Source organism: Canis lupus, chromosome X (genome assembly GCF_048164855.1).
Source record: "Canis lupus baileyi chromosome X, mCanLup2.hap1, whole genome shotgun sequence".
Classification (NCBI taxonomy): domain Eukaryota; kingdom Metazoa; phylum Chordata; class Mammalia; order Carnivora; family Canidae; genus Canis; species Canis lupus.
In genome coordinates, this window is record NC_132876.1 from 23,610,446 (window position 1) to 23,629,849 (window position 19,404).

General features: G+C 38.4%; 1 non-coding gene across 1 annotated transcript; it reads left to right on the forward strand.

The window, feature by feature from the left end:
- Positions 1-445: 445 nt before the first annotated feature.
- Positions 446-636, forward strand: LOC140628886 (U2 spliceosomal RNA). Its single transcript, XR_012026816.1, has one exon. It is a non-coding gene; the product is annotated as a U2 spliceosomal RNA (small nuclear RNA).
- The last annotated feature ends 18,768 nt before the right edge of the window (positions 637-19,404 follow it).

A 19,404-nucleotide genomic window follows, 5' to 3' on the forward strand; every position in this document is an offset into this window, starting at 1 on the left:
GGAAGACTAGGGATGATAGGAGGGGCATAAAAAGGTCTTTTGGCTTCAAACCTTCTGCCTGAGGGCCTGCCAAGGTGCTCAAATTCCTCTCATTAGGTTTCCTCTTTAGGGGTTTTCTGTTTTAATGGAGCTAATGCTTTATATTACCTGGGAGGAGTAATCCATTAGTTACTTGGTAACAGGATTTGATTATTTCATTACATTCATTGCCAACCCTCAGGCTGTGCAGCTAAGGGCCTGAAATATAGAATGAGTTTACTTTGTTGGAAGAATAAGGCTGGGATTTATTCTCAGCCTGATGAGGTCCCCTGGGTAGCCATAGATAGGGAAGTCATGGGGCAGGAGGTTGCCAGGTATCTGGGTATGGATGGGCACTGTTTAGTAACTTTTTCCTGTTTTCCAAATTTCCTGAGTCTGCTATAGATCTTTCCATGCTAGATCTACCATCACTTCTAGGACTTTTGGCTAAGATCAAGTGTAGTATCTGTTCTTACCATGTTAGATCTACCAAAATGAGGACATACAGGCTAGATAAAGAGTGTGGATATTAAGAATATGGGTTTTGGCTTCAGATAGTTCTGGGTTCAAATCCCAGATCAAACAACTCCTAGCTGTGCAATCTTGGGGAAATCACTTAACCTTCCCCAGTCTTAGCTTCCTCATCAGGGAAATGGGACTATGTGTAGCAGTGTCTATCTCACAGGTATGGATTAACATGAGTTGATTTGTGTAAAGACCATAGCACGATTGCTGACAATAAACAAAAAATAGCAAATGTTATCCTTTTTTAAAATGGTCTTTATAGGGATCCCTGGGTGGCGCAGCGGTTTGGCGCCTGCCTTTGGCCCAGGGCGCGATCCTGGAGACCCGGGATCGAATCCCACATCGGGCTCCCGGTGCATGGAGCCTGTTTCTCCCTCTGCCTGTGTCTCTGCCTCTCTCGCTCTCTCTGTGTGACTATCATAAATAAATAAAAATTAAAAAAAAAAATAAAATAAAATGGTCTTTATAGTCTGATGTGTGGAGTATGCAAGGCCTCAGAGTCATCTTTCTCTGCCTCTCCCCTTCCTTCCACTTTTCCCTCCCTCCCTCTGTCTCCATCTATTACTTGTTTTTTTTTTCCTGTTACCTTTGTTGTGTGTTACCTATGGAGTATTTATCTTTCTCAGTTTTCCTTCATCAGCCACTGCCATTGTCAGCTCCCGTGGCTCCCTCCTCATTGTGTTATAGTAGATGATTTCCACACTGTTTGAGGAAACCCTAATAAGTTCACAGCACATATGTCTTCTTGATCATAGAAGGGATTTCAAATTCAAGATTAAATAGTTTTAGGATTAACTGTGACATTATATCCCCTTTCACTGCTGCCCATAATAAAAGTTGTTCTCTCAATATGTTATCTTCTTAACCTGCCAGTGATGTGGAAAGAATAAATGAGACAATAATTTGGTATAGAGGACAGAGGTAGGGAAAAGAGGGGTGGATTTTGCAAGGATTCTCTATCTTGCTATAAAACCCAGAAGTAAATTTTGCCTTTGCTTGTAGGCATGCAGGCGCATTGAATGTGACAGGCAGACTCAGTCAACTGACAGCTACTCTTTGTGTATCCAGTTCTATGCCAGGTGCCCCAAAGCTACTAAGACTTATGAGATGCTATTTCTGACCTCACGTTGCTTAAAGTCTAGCTTAGAAGTTTAGATTATTGATTTAATAGTTGAATAATATTATAAATAATAGTTCATAAAACTATTAGATGAAAATGAAGTGGGAAAGGTTTTGTGGGGGAAATGGGACCTGAGCTAGGCCTTAAAGATTGAGTTTGCATAGCAGAGAGGGATGGAAGGCATCCCAGTTATACATATATTGGTGGTGGTAAGGAATAAAGAGAGGTACTACTAATAGAAAGCCTAGTTGCAGGAGATGTGTGCAGGAGACAATGAAATCAGGTTGACAGGAACAGAAAGTTCCTTGTAGAAAACAGTGGGAAATATTACTATAAAGCATAAATATGGCCAGCTTCTAAGGGAATGAAAGACAGGCTGAGGATTTTTTTGTATACAATGTGATGATTTGATATACATATGCTTTGCAGAATGATTACCAAGAACAAGATAAGTAACATATTCATCACCTCATATAGTTAACTCTTTTTTTGTGTGTATTTGGTAAGAACGTGTAAGATCTACTCTAAGAAATTTTCAAATATATAAGACTGTATTATTAAAAATAGTCACCATGCTCTATACTAGATCCTCAGAAGATATCCTTCTTATAACTGAAAATTTGTGCCCTTTGACCTATAGCACCCTCATTTCACCCTCCCTCCAGCCCCTGGCAACCACCATTCTATTCTGTTTCTATGAAATCAGCTTTTTAAAAAAGATGCCATATATAAATGATACCATACAGTATTTGTCTTTCTCTGTCTGGCTTATTTCACTTAGCATAATACCCTCTAGGTGCATCCATGTTGTTGCAAATGGCAGGATTTTCCTTGTATTATGGCTGAAAGATATTCTGTGTGTGTATCGCATTTTCTTTATCCATTTATCTGATGAAGGACACTTAAGTTCATTCCATACCTTAGCTATTGTGAATAATGTTGCAATAAACCTGGGGTTGCAGATATCTCTTCAAGATACTGATTTCAGCTCCTTTGGATATATACCCAGGAGTAGGATTGCTTGATCATATGGTAATTCTACTTTAACTTTTTGAGAAATTTTCATACCATTTCTATAATGGCTGTACAATTTTACATGCCTGTCAAGAGTGCACAAGGGTTTCCTTTTCTCCACATCCTCACCAACACTCGTTATCTCTTGTCTTTTTGATAATAGACTGAAATTATATGGTAGGCAATAAGGAGCCATCGTATGTTGGGAAACAGATATAATGGGGTTGGAGTAGAGAGATCATTGCAGTAGGGATTAGGTGAGAAGCCATTGCAATGGTATAGAGCCTACTACTAAAGCAAGTTCCAGCAGCATCACCTTTAGTGTCCTCTGGGAGCTTGTTAAAAATGCAGAATTTTTCAGAATTTACCCCAGGCCTACTGTATAAGTTATCTCTTGCTGTGTAACAAATCACTTCAAAACTTGGCATTTTAAAACAGCAAGCATTTCACATTTCTTGTGGTCAAGAATCTCAGTGTGGCTTAGATGGGTGGTTCTGACTCAGGGTATTTCATGAAGTTGTAGTCAAGATTTTGACTAGAGCTATAGTCACCTGAAGGCTTGACTGGAGCTTGACTGGAGCTCAAGGCTCACTCATGTGGCTATTGGCAGGAAGCTTTAGTTTTCACTAACTGCTTGCTGGACATTTCAGTTTATTACTATGTTGGCCTTTCCACATACTGCCTGATTGACTTCAACCTGGTAGCTGGCTTCTCCCAGAGTGAGTGATCTGAGAGAGAGACACACAGAGCAACTAAGACAAACGCCACATTGTCTTCTGTAATCTTTTTTTAAAAAAGGTTTTATTTATTTATTCATTAGAGACACAGAGAAGGCAGAGACATAGGCAGAAGGAGAAGCAGGCTCCATGCAGAGAGCCTGAATGTGGGATTCGATCCCAGAACTCCGGGATCACACCCTGAGCTGAAGGCAGACACCCAACCGCTGAGCCACTGAGGTGTCCCTGTCTTCTATAATCTAATCTAAGATGTGATATACTATTATTTTTGGTCCTATTTTTCTTGGTCATGTAAACCAACCCTGATATAGAAGACAAAACAGGAAGTAAGTACTGGGAGATGGTGGATGAATATAAAAGCCATTTTATAGGTGGCTACCATACCTATTGGTTCTGTATCTGCATTTTAAAAGCTGTCCAGGTGATATGTATGCACGTTATACATTGGCCTAGGGCAATATTTTTACAAAGGCAAATAGGAAGAGATATGTGAAAGAATAAATTGATGGATTTAGTGGATCTAGAGGATGAAGTAGAAAGAAGAATCAAAGTAAAGAATCCAGTGTCTAGCTTGGGAGATAAAAAAATAGGGAGGTTGAGAGGGAGACAACATGCTCACATTGACATGCTGAGTTGGAGGCCATGGGATATCAAGATTTGAAATTTTGAGGATGTGATGCTGGCATTTTGGTGAAAGGTAAACTGGAGAGTCAGCAGTAGAATAAAGGTAGTGAAATCATAAATGAGTGTAGAAAGTTGGAGACAAATGAAAGGACTAAGGTGATAGAACGAGATACTAAAATTCATAAGAAGCAGTAGTGGAAATCATGGGAAGTGGAAATTATAAGCAAAGTAGAAGATAGATGGGTAGGAGATGAGGCCAGGCAATCTAAAGTGCTAGGGAACAGAAATTATTTCTATTTAAAATTATTTAATTTTTAAAATAAGTATTATTTAAGTATTTGGTATAATATTCAGGTGTAAAAGTAAGTCACCTTTCATTCTTGTCCTTCAGCTAGTTGTATCCACCCAAGTGTGTTCTCTGCATATTTATTTTTTAAATAAATGCATAAATAGTACTTACTATGTGTTAGGCACTGTTCTAAGACTTTTATAAGCATTGACTAATTTAATCCTTAAAAAGCCCAAATAAGGTAGGTGGATTATTTTCTCCATTAGATAGATGAAGAGATTGAGGCACAAAGAAGCCACATAAGTATTAAGTGGCAGAGCCAAGAAATCAAATTCAAGCTGGTTGACTTCAGCTCTTAATCATTATATTTCGCTTACTTTCACATACACATGCATACACATATTTTCCCCCAAATTTTAGACAGATGGTAGCATAATATGGACTATAACCATTGTTATGGTCCTCACTTTTTCATGTAAGTGTATATTTTGGAGAGCATTTTCCATCAGTAACATATAGATGTCTAATGATTGGGCTTACCATAATCTATAAACAAGTTCCCCATTGATTAATTTAAAATACTTCTAATCTATTATAAAAACTCTGGTTTATAACTTTATATGTTTGTCATTTATTATACATGAACATATCTGTAGAATAAATTCATAAAACTGGAATGTATAGGTCCAAAGGTAAGTACATCTCAAATTTGATAGATATGACCCCATTGTTCTCCATACTTACTGGTTGTGCTAATTACACTTCCTTCAACAATTTATGAGAGTGACTATTTCCCCACATCCTCACCAGTGCAGTGTGTTAGCAAACTTTTTCATCACCACCAGTCTGATGGGAAGATAAAATATCTCAATTAGGCTTTAATTTTTATTTTTCTTATTTTTCATGAAGTTGAGCAACTATTGTATGCTTAATTTTATATTTTATTTTCTACAAATAATCTATTTTACTTAAATCATTGTCTATTTGGTTTTCTAAAATGATTGATAGGAGATCTTTTTATATTAGGAATGTCCCTATTCAGTGATATAAATTGCAAATATTTTCCAGTTTGTCATTTTTTTTTAACCTCAGTGAGGTTTGTGCCACAGAGGAATTTTTATTTTTATGCAATCAACTCTATCAGATTTTTCTTTTTTTGGCTTCTTGGTTTTGTGTCATACTTAGAAAGAACTGCTACACTCCAAGATTATTAAAAAAAATGACCTCATTCTTTCTTCTAGTTTTTTCATGGTTTTGTTTTTCATGAAAACTGATCTATCTGGAATTTATTTAGGTCAGGTATGAGTTCTGGATTCACTTTACTCTATTTCTGGATTTCTACCTAGTTGTCTCAACACCATTTATTCAACTATCTCTTCCCCATATATTAGTATATGCAAAAAATATTTTTTGCATATACTAAATTCTTGTATGTTTAGGTTTATTTTTTTAAAAGAGTTTACTTATTCATTTGAGAGAGAGAGAGAGAATGAGCAGGGGGAGGGGAAAGGGAGGAGCAGACTCCCCAATGAGCAGGGACCCTGATTGATGTGGGGCTGGATCCCAGGACTCTGAGATCATGACCTGAGCTGAAGGCAGATGCTTAACTGACTGAGCCACGTGGGTGCCCCTATGTTTGGGTTTATTTCTGGACTTTCTAGTCTATTCCATTACAGAATTATTCCCTTTTTGAAAGGACTCTTCAGCTTATTAAAATATTCTTATAGGAGTCCTATAAATATTGGGTTGCCTTCTGTATTTGTGTTTGTTTATATATCATTAAGTACTTGGCAGAGAAAATTGGGGAAAAGAAGGGAGGAGGCAGTGAAGCATAAGACTAATTTGTTAAGAACAGGTACATATTGACAGTCCATCTTAAACTTTCATGTAAATCAGTGAGAAAATTGGAGTTGATTTGTAAAAAAGAGTAAGAAACCCCCTGTTTATCTAAAATGTGAGATGCTTTTATAAAAGCCACTCACAGGGTGCTATTCCAAAATATGTACAGTGGATGAGAGTACTGGGTCTGAAGTCAATCTGCCTAGATGCAAATCTTTGTTATACAGTAGTAATACTTTGAAGAAATGCTGTGGTTTTTCTCCAAGCGCCTCAAAGTACTGCCTGGTATATTCTTCCATAGTTCCTTTGGAACATAGCTTAATAGATTTACCTTCTCTAAGCCCATTTAACTTTGGTTACTTAAATATCTGGTAGATATGAGCTCTCACTACCACTACTGCTTGATAGCATAAAATTCTAGAGCATGGTTTGGCAAACTACTGCCAGCAGGTCAAATCCAGCCTCCTACCTATTTTCGTACTTAGATTTTTAAAGGATTGTAAAACAAAAAAACAAAAAGCAAAAAACCCAGCAACCAATCAAAAAAGAATATGTAACAGAGGCAGTATGTGAACTGTAAAGCCTAAAATATTTACTATCTGTGACTTTTTGCAGAAAATGTTTGCCAACCTCTGTTCTGAATATAGATTCATTCTCTGTCTTTTAAAAATCATACTTACCTTGCCAATGACAAAGCAAGTTACCTCTTACACTCTAAATGCAATTACAATGCATTTACATGGTATAGAAATAGGGTATTCTTTTTATTCTCCACCTTGTACATCATCTAACCCTCATTTTCATGTAGCAGCTGATGGAGACTTAAAGGCTCACAAGAGAATTTCCTTTGCATGATTTTGAGGCACGATTCATGGCTGAAAACCTGAGTGAACTTTCAAGACATACTTTTCAGGCTGTGGCCCTACCCTGTTGCAGGTTTGTTTAAAGCAAATCAAAGTAACTAGACATCAATTTAGCTTTGAACCATCTATTTTCTTCTTGTTGGTTTTCTTGTGCACTTGTAATGAATCATTTCTTTCCTTTGCTGTTCCCCTCTTCCCTCCTCTGTGCATACACACACATGTACATACTCTCTTTAGATGAATCTCTGGGGTCTGGAAATTATTTCTTGAGTTCATGAAATCGTTGAATCATAGAATATTAAAGGAGTTTTAAGACCATATAGTATATATATTTTTAAAGATTTTATTTATTTATTCATGAGATACACAGAGAAAGAAGAGAGGCAGAGACACAAGCAGAGGGAGAAGCAGGCCTCATGCAGGGAGCCTGATATGGGACTTGATCCCGGGTCTCCAGGATCAGGCCCTGGGCTCAAGGCGGCGCTAAACCACTGAGCCACCCGGGCTGCCTGACCATATAGTATATTTTATAATATTCAGGGAATCCTGAAATACTTTACACAATTGAATTGTATATGCAATTACAAAATTAAACCAAGGCTCTAATTTTACATACCAGATAACTGGAATCATGGGAGGTTTAGTTAAATGTTCAAGGTCGCACAGCTAGGACAGGACAGAGCTGTACTAGAGGATGGGTCTCCTGACTATTGTTTCATTATAAAAAAAAGTGTTTTCCCTATCAGTTATGTCTCTTCTTTTCCCTGAGGTGCTCAAAGCAAGCTGGGTTGGAAAAGAAATATAAAGGTAGTGACTATCCTTCTAGGTTGTTCTCTCTTCCTTAGCATTCAGATTGGAACTTTCCATGTTACCCGTTTCTCTCTCCAATATTCCACATTGAGGAGAAAATAATCCTTTAAGTTTTATTCTTTTATTCTTACTTTCCTTATTGTACCTGGATTACTGGGACTGCTCCTCTTATAGTTTCGTTTTGGAACAAAAGCTATTGTTGGTCAGTTAGAGTGGACTCTTCTTTTTTTCTTCCCAAGTATTTCATCATTTCCAATCTCATCTGGACTATAATGAGTTGGATTACCTTTATTAAGATAGAGAATCCCCTGGTTTTCATGATCTCAATCTAGATCTACTTTGGAAAGTAAGGGCTGAAATTTCTAGCCTTCATATTTTGGTCTTGATTCCCAGTTCTTCCTAGAGCTCAATTAATCTCACTGTCTTCTCTTTCTCTGTCTCTGCCTTTCTATCTCTCTCTAACTCTCAAAATATGTGTGTGTGTGTGTGTTTTAAACATTTATTTATTCATGAGAGACACACAGAGAGAGGCCGAGACACAGGCAGAGGGAGAAGCAGGCTCCACACAGGGAGCCAGATGTGGGACTCCATCCCGGGACTCTGGGATCATGCCCTGAGCCAAAGGCAGATGCTAAACTACTGAGCCACCCAGGTGTCCCTCAAAATGTGCTTTAAAAACTTGTGCAACTTCTTAGGAAAGGCTTCTTTGCTCATAAATGGGAAGATAAACAACGTAGAGCATCCACTTCATTTTAGAAACTACCTGGTTCATTCTTTCACCTCTCTAGAGAACTAAAATACATTTAATTTTTTTTCCCAAGGTAGAGTGGACCTTACTGGTATTTAACAAGTGGAAGCTTTCTACAGAGTGATATAGTTTAACCAAAGTGGATAAAAAAATTTTTTTTAACCCATGAAAATGCTTTTGGCTGAATTCAGAGAACTCTCCACATTTGAGATGGTCTCTTAGGTCTTTCATTCTCTCAGCTTAAACTCCAAGCTTTTCAGGGACTACTTAGCATTAGCTATACCTGTACAGCCAAATCACTCTCCATATTTTTAAAATTAAAATATATCATCAATGGTTTGGAATAAAGGATGGAGATGTTGAGCAAAGAGCAGCCTGAATTAATGAAGCCTTTTAATGTTGTATTGACTGGGATATGGGTCCTTAGAAGAGCCACTTAAAAATCTTAATAAGAATTATTCTGAGGTACCTGGGTGGCTCAGTCAATTAAGTGTCTAACTTGATTTTGGCTCAGGTCATGATCTCACAATGGTGAGGTCCAGCCCCCACATTGGTCTCTATGCTCAGTGGGGAGTCTGCTTGAGATTCTCTCTCTCTCCCCCACACTCCTCACTCTCTAAAAAAATGAATAAAAAGATCTTAAAAAATGAATTATTCTCATATTTTCCAGGAATGGTTAGCTGAATACTTTTCAAATAGTTTTAGGTATCCCTATGGTTATATTATTTACAATATCCATTGGTTAAATCATCACCAATTGCACATGTATGGGGTCCAAATCAATGGTTTTTTAATATAAACCAGGTTCATTCTTTGGATTATAAAAAGGTATGCTGCAATCACTTACAGATATGCCCACACAGTCAGATCCCATGGAAAGGGGTGCATTTTTAAAGCATTTATAAAGGAACAAAAGAAAGATAGTTTTATGTATTTAGGAAAAAATAACAGATGATATTATATTATGGGGAGGTGCAGGATTTTTTCTAAAAAAAAATCTATCTCTGGTCACTGGGTACCTCTACATGTTTTCATGCTACTTTTTAGACTTTTTAATTCAGTATACACTGGTGCAATGGTTACTCTGTCAAAGCAATATCTTTTGTCCTATGCCTCATAGGTCCCTTTCCTAGTGGCTCTTTAAAGTGAGAGGCATGAAGTTTGGTTGCAGGCTTCTTTACAGTTCCTGTGGCTGATGATAATTGGCTTCATTTTGCTTCACTTCCCCTGTTCATTACTTTGACACTTGGTGAACTGAGAGCCTCACTCCCCTCACTGCTCAGAAAGGCTTCAGTGTCTTTAACCAAGTAGCATGCATTCATAGAGTACACTAACATATATACAGCAGATGCTGAATGAGTGCTAAACTTGGAGGCCCTCCTTAGTGACTTAGTACTGCATTTTGAGAGAGTGGAAGGCCCTGAAGGAAGAAATATTTGAGATGTTTGCAGAGGATGGTGAGGTGTCCTAGGCTGGGAACCCTAGTTCTGATACTGGCATTTTTAGGTTTCAGAGCTTTGCTTTATTGCAGATAAAGCTTAGTTAGGCCAGTGATTCTTACTCTTTTGGAATTTCCATACTCCAGCACTTTGATGACAGGAACATCTTTGAAGAAGGTATCTTGCTAAGATTGCCTTCTGGTGGGCCACTCTTCCATTCATTTATACCCTTAAGCAAGCTGACCAAGGTGCCCATGCACAAATCAGTTGGGGATCTATCTGAACCTGTTTCCTGTTGTAGACATTCTTAATATCTCCACTACTCATCCTCACTTAACTATGCCATGAGTCCTGTTTTCTGAGGACGTCATTCTACTCATCAAAAAAAGGATAATCCAGACACCAGATACATGGACCCATGCTAATCTCTTGCTTTTCTCAAGCATGAGTATCTCCATATAATTTCAGTGCACATGATTCCAGGAAGGTCTAAATGCTGAATCTTTGTTTCTGAATTCTCTTACTGAGTGGTGAGACTTTTCCATATGAGACAAATCAGTGGAAGAAATTTGTGGTACTGGTAGTAGCATTCCTTGGTATTTCTGCTTGATATTCCTTGGAAATAACCGTGTGTAAAAATCCGAATGAGAAATTTCCATATATTTGGATACCATGGCCTAAGTGCTTGCATTTCTATTATACCGCCTAGAAACACAAAGGTTGAAGTAGGTACAGTCACTATACAGTGGAGGGTAGAGGGCTATGCTCTAGCAAAGGCAATGGAAAAACACCCAATTCTACAAAAGCAAGTCTCATTATATATGGGAATTGCTGCCAATGTTCAAATTTGCTTACTAGAGGGTAGCTATATGCTATTTCAAGCAAAAGAGATTTTAACCCTTCCTATGACCACAGCCTCAATTTTGCCTCCTCGAGAAAATGAGTGGGAAATATCAGAGAGAGAGACAGAACATGAGACTCCTAACTCTGGGAAACGAACAAGGGGTGGTGAAAAGGTGGTGGGTGGGGGGTGGGGGTGACTGGGTGACGGTCACTGAGGGGGGCACTTGATGGGATGAGAACTGGGTGTTATGCTATATGTTGGCAAATTGAACTCCAATAAAAAAATTTGCCTCCTCAATAAGCTTTTCATATTTCATTTACCATTTCCATAGCTTTAGATAATATGTTCACTGCCTTAAGCCTGGATAATGACCACAAATAACTCCTCAGTTCTCCTACTCCCCATTATAGTCTTTACTTTCTCCCTACTACAACCCTCTCTTTGCAACATATAATAGACACAGGAAGATGTTTATTCGACTGAATGGAATGCCACAAATTCAATTAACCTTTGGTGTGGTTGGGATTGGGTACATTCTTGCTCAGACGCATTCTATAGCTCTCCATTGTCTGCTGAAATAGAAGCTCCATAAAGAGCTCTTCCCACTCTTCAGCTTCATCTCACACTCTGCCCCAAGATGGACCTGAGGTTCCTACCACACTCAGCTTAGTTTTTGTGCTTTCCACTGCCCAGTGCTTTCTGTGCATTAAAATTTTTTTTTCCAGATAAACTTTTGGAAAAAAAGAAGTCTTGGGTTTGAATCCTGACGCTGGCACTTAAACAGTAAGTGACTGTGAAAATCACATAAATGCTGTGACTTAGTTTTTCTCTCTGTAAAATGGGCATGCTAGTGTTGTAGCTACCTCACTAGATGCTCTACCTCCTTGGCCTTTCATCAGCTGATATTTGAGATCAAAATATCACCATTGTGAGCTCAGATTATGACATTTTTTATTCAAACAAGTTTTGTTTTCTTGCACATGTAATTGAATGAGTCAGGGTTAAGCCACTGATCAGCAACCTTTAGAGGCTGATGCTACCCCAGTAAACTAATTTGTCACTATCCATATCTGTCCCTTGGCACCTAGGTGATATTTTGCAGAGACATTCATCCATTAAAGTTTCATAGTGAATTACATGTATTTTCTTTTAGGATTTTTTTTTCAGAATTTTATGGTGGAATTGGTGGCTTACTGAGTTGCTGTCAAACCATGTTTAAGAACTATAAAGCTAGGCCCTTCACATTCCATTATTCATTCGTCAAAGATTTATTGAGCATTTACTATGTGCCAACAATGTGCAAGGTGTCAGGGTTACATAGCTAAGTAAGACACAATTTCTGTTTTCAAAGAGCCCATAATTTGGCAGGAGAAACAAGCAGGAACACCGACAATGACAATATAGAGTGATAAAAGCTGTGAGAGTGGAAAGTACAGGTGGCAGAACTCCAGCAGGTCATTAAACAGTACTTGGGGTCCTGAAGAATTGCTGTGTTTCCCCTCACACACAGAGGTGACACTTGGAGCTTTGTATCTGCTAGTTAGTTTTCACTGAGCCAACCACATACTCTCTCTTGGTGACCCCAGTGACCAGTGGCATAGAACTTGGAGATGACTGGCCAGAGTTCAAGGGTCAGTCAATGGTTGTGGAAGAGAGAGAGCTAATTGGCCCACAAGGGCTTCAAATTGGCAAGCATGGCCTCGTTAGCACTGTGCTTGCTCCTCCCTTCTGCGTGCTCTGGCTACCAACTCGGCTTCCCAAAGAGGCCTTTAGAATCCAAGTATCTTTGGTCAGCTTTTTGCTCTCTGAGTCTTATAAGCATCCCTGAGAGTATTCATCACCCTTGATTTTTAGAAGAAGAAATCAAGGCACAAAGAAAATCAGATTGAAGTGAAATTGCTGACTGTTTCATGAGGAGTTTTCTAGCTTTGCTGAGTTTTACATCCTCATGTGATCTGTGCACTACTAGAGTGAATAATAGACTGCTTCTACCAACACTTGACCTTCTAAGCCGTGGAGGGTTGCTCATCACAAATTGTAACATTAGCTCTGAAAATGAGTCTTTCAAACACAGATGGGGGAAAAGTCTCCTGATCGTCCCTTTCTTTGTTTCATCTTCATGTCTCTTCCAAGTTCAAACCACTCTGTTCCTCCAAAATTTCAAGTTTTCTCCCCAGCACTCCCCAGTCCTTAACAAGCTGTTGATGTTCCAGGAAATGTCTTTTCTTATGAAAGACACATCACGGCAGCTAAACAGCTGGAGTCCTCTGACAGCTAATCATCCAGGCCTTGGGGTATAAGTGTGATGAGCAACTCAGCTAGAAAGTGTCTATTCTCTAGCTGAGCAAATGTCATCTCCACCAGGAAGCTGCAAAAAAGATGGTGAGAGACTGCACTGAAGTGTCTGTGAGGCTGAAAAAAATCTATAAATACAAATATGCTGCAATATGGGAGTGCCTGATTCAAGGATAAATATATGAATGCAACTCTCTTTAGAATGTTCAGAAGCACTATTTACATGATCTGCACATTAAATGGAATAATTATGAGTCATATGTCTTAATAGATTTCTTAACAATATTAATTCATAGGTTTTCCTAAGATAGACCCTTGCAAGACATTAATAGTATTGTATAACCATACTGCCTTTTATGCTTGAGGAAAATGGCTACTTACCACCAGCAGGATAAGACTGCTGAGTTTGGCTGTTAATTCAAATTGGCTTGCTCTAATCCTTATATATACTCATTAAGTTTATCAGCATTTTTCTAAGCAGAGGTTGCTAGGCCAATTAAAAAAAAAGGAGGCAGCCCTGTGGCTCAGCGGTTTAGTGCCGCCTTCAGCCCAGGGTGGGATCCTGGAGACCCGGGATTGAGTCCCATGTTGGGCTCCCTGCATGGAGCCTGCTTCTCCCTCTGCCTGTGTCTCTGCCTCTCTCTCTCTCTCTGTGTGTGTGTCTGTCATGAATAAATAAGTAAAATCTTGAAAAAAGGAAAAATTGTGTATGTATGTGTGTAGATGGATACATATAGATATATATTTAGGGAACTAATATTAAATTGCCAGAATTCTATTTTGCCATGTAAACACACACACACACATACAACTACCAACTATTATTATTATTTTATTTTTAAAAGTTTTAAAACAAGCAAGCCAGAAGGCCAGAGTATTAAAATAAAAACAACCATTATAGTTGGCTATGTTAAAATATATGACATAGTCTCTGTAAAAAAAAGATATATAAGAACTTAGAATAAAAGACCAATATATAATTAAATTTAGTCTTTTTTGTCTTTATCTTTGCTTTTGTTTCATCTCCAGCGGAGGTAAACTCCATCACAGAGTGGCATAGATCCATGAGCTGGCATATGGGAACCACCTATTGAAAGTGTGGACCTTCCCTACTGTCTAAACCATGCCCTCTTATTATAGGATTTTGATAAAATCTCTAAGCATTTTTTGAAAAGATCTAGGTATAGCTCAGATTCTTTGGTCTGCTGACAGGATAATTAATGGAATGTGAAAATCTGTTTGATCAGAAAAATTGTTAGTGTGTTACAAGATGAAGCTACTCCTCTTCTATATTGGAAGAGTCAGCAAATAATGGCAAGTTTCCTAAAATTATACTCTCTGCCCTATTTTTACTGAAATAATTTGAAACTTAACCAGCGGACCATTATCATAGTGCATTAAGTAATCAAACTTTTGTATGGCTTTGACTATTTTGTTTCCATCAGTTGACTCTTTTTGACTTTATGCTCTGCAATTTCCCAATTTTAGTTATTTTCTCATTTTGGCTATCATGCTGGATTCCCATTATTTTTTTACACTGCAACAGGATATTAGCAACTGTATGCTGTTAAAAAACAAAATTCAATGGAGTAAGTTTGAAGATCTAATTGGCTTTATTAAGCAATGCATGAATCAGGCAGCATCCCTTCTAGTGAGTAGAGGGGAGATATGAAGAGTTGTACAAAATAGATTTTAATAGGAAGGAGGATGAGGCTAGGAAGTTGTTAGCAAAAGAAAAGATTCTTTCATGCAAGGTCACTTTCCCTTAGAAGAAAGTGCAGGGGGTCTTGTCATGCAGATTACCTCACCATCCTTTGAGGCAGAGGAAAGGGGAGAGCATCCTCGTGACAGATTACCTCCTTGCTACTGATCAGAAAATTCCTAACTGATTAAGACCACATTTCTGGGGGAGATCAAAATTGCAGTTATTAAGCTCTAATTCTGTGACTTGGCCTAGCAGAAGTGACTCTATCTTGGGCCTGTCAGTTTCTAACAATGCCGTCCTCTTTATGACCTTATAGTTTTCCTCCTGGCACATTCTCACGCCACAGGGTTCATACCCATCCTAACTTCCTTCATCATGCAGTCTTTTGGTATTTGTACATATTGCCTTCTGGCTATTTCTTATGCTGTTACAATTCTAACATCTTTTCCACTTTACATTTTTTCCCTCACATCTCTCACTCTTCTTGCTTCTTTGTTTCATAGCAACATGTACAATGCAGTTCTCAACTGAATATGCAGTTCAATTAACATATATTTGGATTCACTGCAAGGCACTGTGTTTGGCTCTGTGGAGGATTCAGAGATAAGTGTGGCACAATTTCTGCCTCTAAGGAACTTATGGTTGAATAGAAGATGAAGATAAATATTCACCCCAATATCTATTAATAGACTATAATAATTTCCCAAAGGAGAGATATGAGGAAGAAGAGATTGTATCTAGCTAAGTGATTAGAAAAGGTTCCGAGAGGAGAGAATATTTGGGATGGATCTTGAAGGTGTGTAGGATTTTGACAGGTAGAGATGGAATTGGGAGAAGAGCATGAGCAGAGAGTTGGAATGATTCTCCATGATGGGCCATACCTAGAGAATTTGGAGCAGTGACATTACCATTTGTCTGACTAAAGCAAACGATAGGTGCTATGACAAAGATAAAAGAATAAAAAATGGCAGTAATTGAAAGGTTCTATTGATTTAAAATCAGCAAATTATGGTAATTGGTTTAACAAAAGTATTTTTAATTTTAAGAGTAGTGAGTTGAATAAATTAATTTAAAACACATGGAATTAATTGAGTTCACATCTATTAGCCGTACAATCTTCAGCAGGTTACTTCGCAGATCTATGCCTCAGTTTCCTTAACCTATAGAAAATGAGATAATGGTTAAAACAGTACCTGATATATAGTAAGCATACAATAAATTGTTGCCATTATTACTTAAAAACAGAGTCTGCTTATGGTTGAGTTTCAGTTTCTCTCTTGAAGTATCTCTGCACTTTGGGAGGGTCTATCTGTTAATTTGCAGACTGACCACTCCAGATCTATGCCTGGGATCCCTGCTTATTGCCGTGATCTGAAAGTCCTATAATAGGCAGAGCTTAGACTTGAAAGAAAGAAGAAATAACAAATAATGTGTATTCCAAATCATATGTAGTCTGTTAGAAAAGTTGGAAGCTTACCTGAAACACTAAAAGTAATTTTGCTTGAAATAGACAATTTTCCAGATTTAGTCACAAGATGCTCAGTGCTGTTGCCACCTTTTCCAGCACAGGTGTGAGTCAGTTAGGCATGGGTGTGTGATTTTCTGGTCTTTCAGCTGATACAAAAAAAGTCTGATTGCTTTGCTTTGTGCCTAACAATAAGCAGCAGCTGTGGGTTCCCTCAACACTTGCTGGGAGGAAACATTGTTTTCCTCCTGGGGTATGTTTAAATCAGGGAGGTTGTTTGGTGGAAGAGGCGCCACCAAAGACTGCTGGTGCCAGTGGCTCTGCTTTGCCAGGTTTGTCAAACTTACCTAAAATATCAACTATGTTATTGGCATGTGTGGTGTTTAAATGGGGTGTCTGTTCAATCAGATGGGGGCCCCCAAATGGATCAGATGGAACCAGTGGTGCATTCACCTGAGGAAGAACAAAGCAGACAGAACTTCATGGAACACACTGCAGGGGAGGGGGCGGGAGGACAGCACAGCACAGCACAGCACAGCACAGCAGAGGAGAGGGTGTCTGCCATGAGGCAGAGGATGTGGAATACACTGCAAGGGATTGGGCCAGCAGGCCAGCAAAGAATAGGATGGATGTTCACAGTGAGGTGGTGGGTGGGGGCTATTTTTAAAGGGGGGAAGATGAAGAGGTATGGCAAAGTATGGAATTTTCCCGTTTTGGTAACTGCCAAGTTATAAGTAGCTTGCTGATTAGTTAGGGCCTATGGATATTTTGAGGTGGCTTACCCTATGGGCCTTTCTGGATTCAGCCAGGGGGGGCCCTCTGGGCCCTTTATACATTCTACATCTCAAGCCTGTTGCCTAAAAGCAGCCTCTACAGGTTGGTTATTTTTTAGAGTGCAAAGGGGTACCTTAAAATGAAGGTGATTTTCTAGTGTCTCATGCTTTAACATATAGACCGTTGATTGAGAGGAGTCAAAATTAAATTGTTTGCAGCTTTTTGATCACTCGAATATCCATTAGAAAAATGCATCAGTCTTGGAGTTGGTGAAAATTCACTTAATTAATTTACTTAAATTCAAGTTAGTTAACATATAGTGTAGTATTGGTTTCAGGAGTAGAATTTAATGATTCATCACTTACATATAATACCCAGTGCTCATTCCAACAAGTACCCTCCTTAATGGTCATCACTCATTTATTCCATACCCCACCCACCTCCTCTCTGGAAACCCTCAATTTGTTTTCTGTAGTTAAGAGCCTCTTATGGTTTGCCTTCTTCTCTGTTTTTATCTTATTTTAATTTTCCTTCACTTCCCCTATGTTCATCTGTTTTGTTTCTTAAATTCTACATATGAGTGAAATCATATGATATTTGTCTTCCTCTGACTTATTTCACTTAGCATAATACTCTCTAATTCCATCCATATTGTTACAAATGGCAAGACTTCATTCTTTTGATGACCGTGTATATATATACCCTATTTTTAACTTTTTGAGGAACTTCCATATTGTTTTCCAGAATGACTGTACCAGTCATTTCCCATCAACAGTATGATAGTCCCCCTTTCTCTGCATCCTCTCCAACACATGTTGTTTTCGGAGTTCTTACTGTTAGCCATTTTGACAGGTGTGAGGTGGTATTTTATTGTGGTTTTGATTTATATTTCCCTGGTGCTAAATGATATTGAGCATTTTTTCATCTGTCTGTTGGCCATCTGTATGTCTTCGTTGGAGAAATGTCTGTTCACTTTCTTTTGCCCATTTCTTAACTGGATTATTTATTTTCCAAGTGTTGATTTTTAAAGAGTTTTTTTTAATAGATTCTGGATACTAGCCCTTCCTCCAGTATGTCATTTGCAAATTTCTTCTCCCATTCCATTGGTTGGCTTTTAGTTTTGTTGATTATTTCCTTCACTCTGCAGAAGCTTTTTATCTTGGTGAGGTCCCAGTAGTTCATTTTTGCTTTCGTTCCCCTTGCTTTGAAGAAGTGTCTAGCAATAATTTGCTGTGGCTAAGGTCAAAGAGGTTGCTGCCTGTGTTCTTCTCTAGGATTTTGATGGTTATCTGTCTTACATTTAGGCCTTTCATCTATTTTGAATTTATTTTTATGTATGGTGTAGGCAAGTCACCCAGTTTCATTCTGCATGTGGCTGTTCAGTTTTTCCGACACCATATACTGAAGAAATTGTCCTTTTCCCATTGGATATTCTTTTTTTTTTTTTTAATTTTTTTTTTTTATTTATGATAGTCACAGAGAGAGAGAGAGAGGCAGAGACACAGGCAGAGGGAGAAGCAGGCTCCATGCACCGGGAGCCTGATGTGGGATTCGATCCCGGGTCTCCAGGATCGCGCCCTGGGCCAAAGGCAGGCGCCAAACCGCTGCGCCACCCAGGGATCCCCCATTGGATATTCTTTATTGCTTTGTCAAAGATTAGTTGGCTATAGAGTTGAGGGTCCATTTCCGGGTTCTCTATTTTGTTCCACTGATCTATGTGTCTGTTTTTGTGCCAGAACCATACTGTCTTGATGAGTACAGCTTTGTAATACAGCTTGAGGACTAAAATTGTGATGCCTCCAGCTTTGGTTTCCTTTTTCAACATTCCTTTGGGTATTCAGGGTTTTTTTTTTTTTGTTTGTTTGTTTGTTTCCAAACAAGTTTTAGGATTGTGTGTTCCAACTCTATGAAAAATGCTGATGTTATTTTGATCAGGATTGCATTGAATGTGTAGATTGTTTTGGGTAGTATAGACATTTTAACAATACTTGTTCTTCCAATCCATCAGCATGGAATATTTTTCCAATTCTTTGGGTCTTCAATTTCTTTCATATGTGTTCTATAGTTTTTAGCACATAAATCTTTTACCTCTTTGGTTAGGTATCTTTGTGGCTTTAGGTGCAATTATAAATGGGATCGATTCCTTGATTTCTCTTTTTGCTGCTTTATTATTTGTGTATAGAAATGCAAAAGATTTCTGTACACTGAGTTTTATATCTTGTGACTGTGGATTCCATGAATCAGTTCGCAGTTTTCTGGTGGAATCCTTTGGGTTTTCTGCATAGAGTATCATGT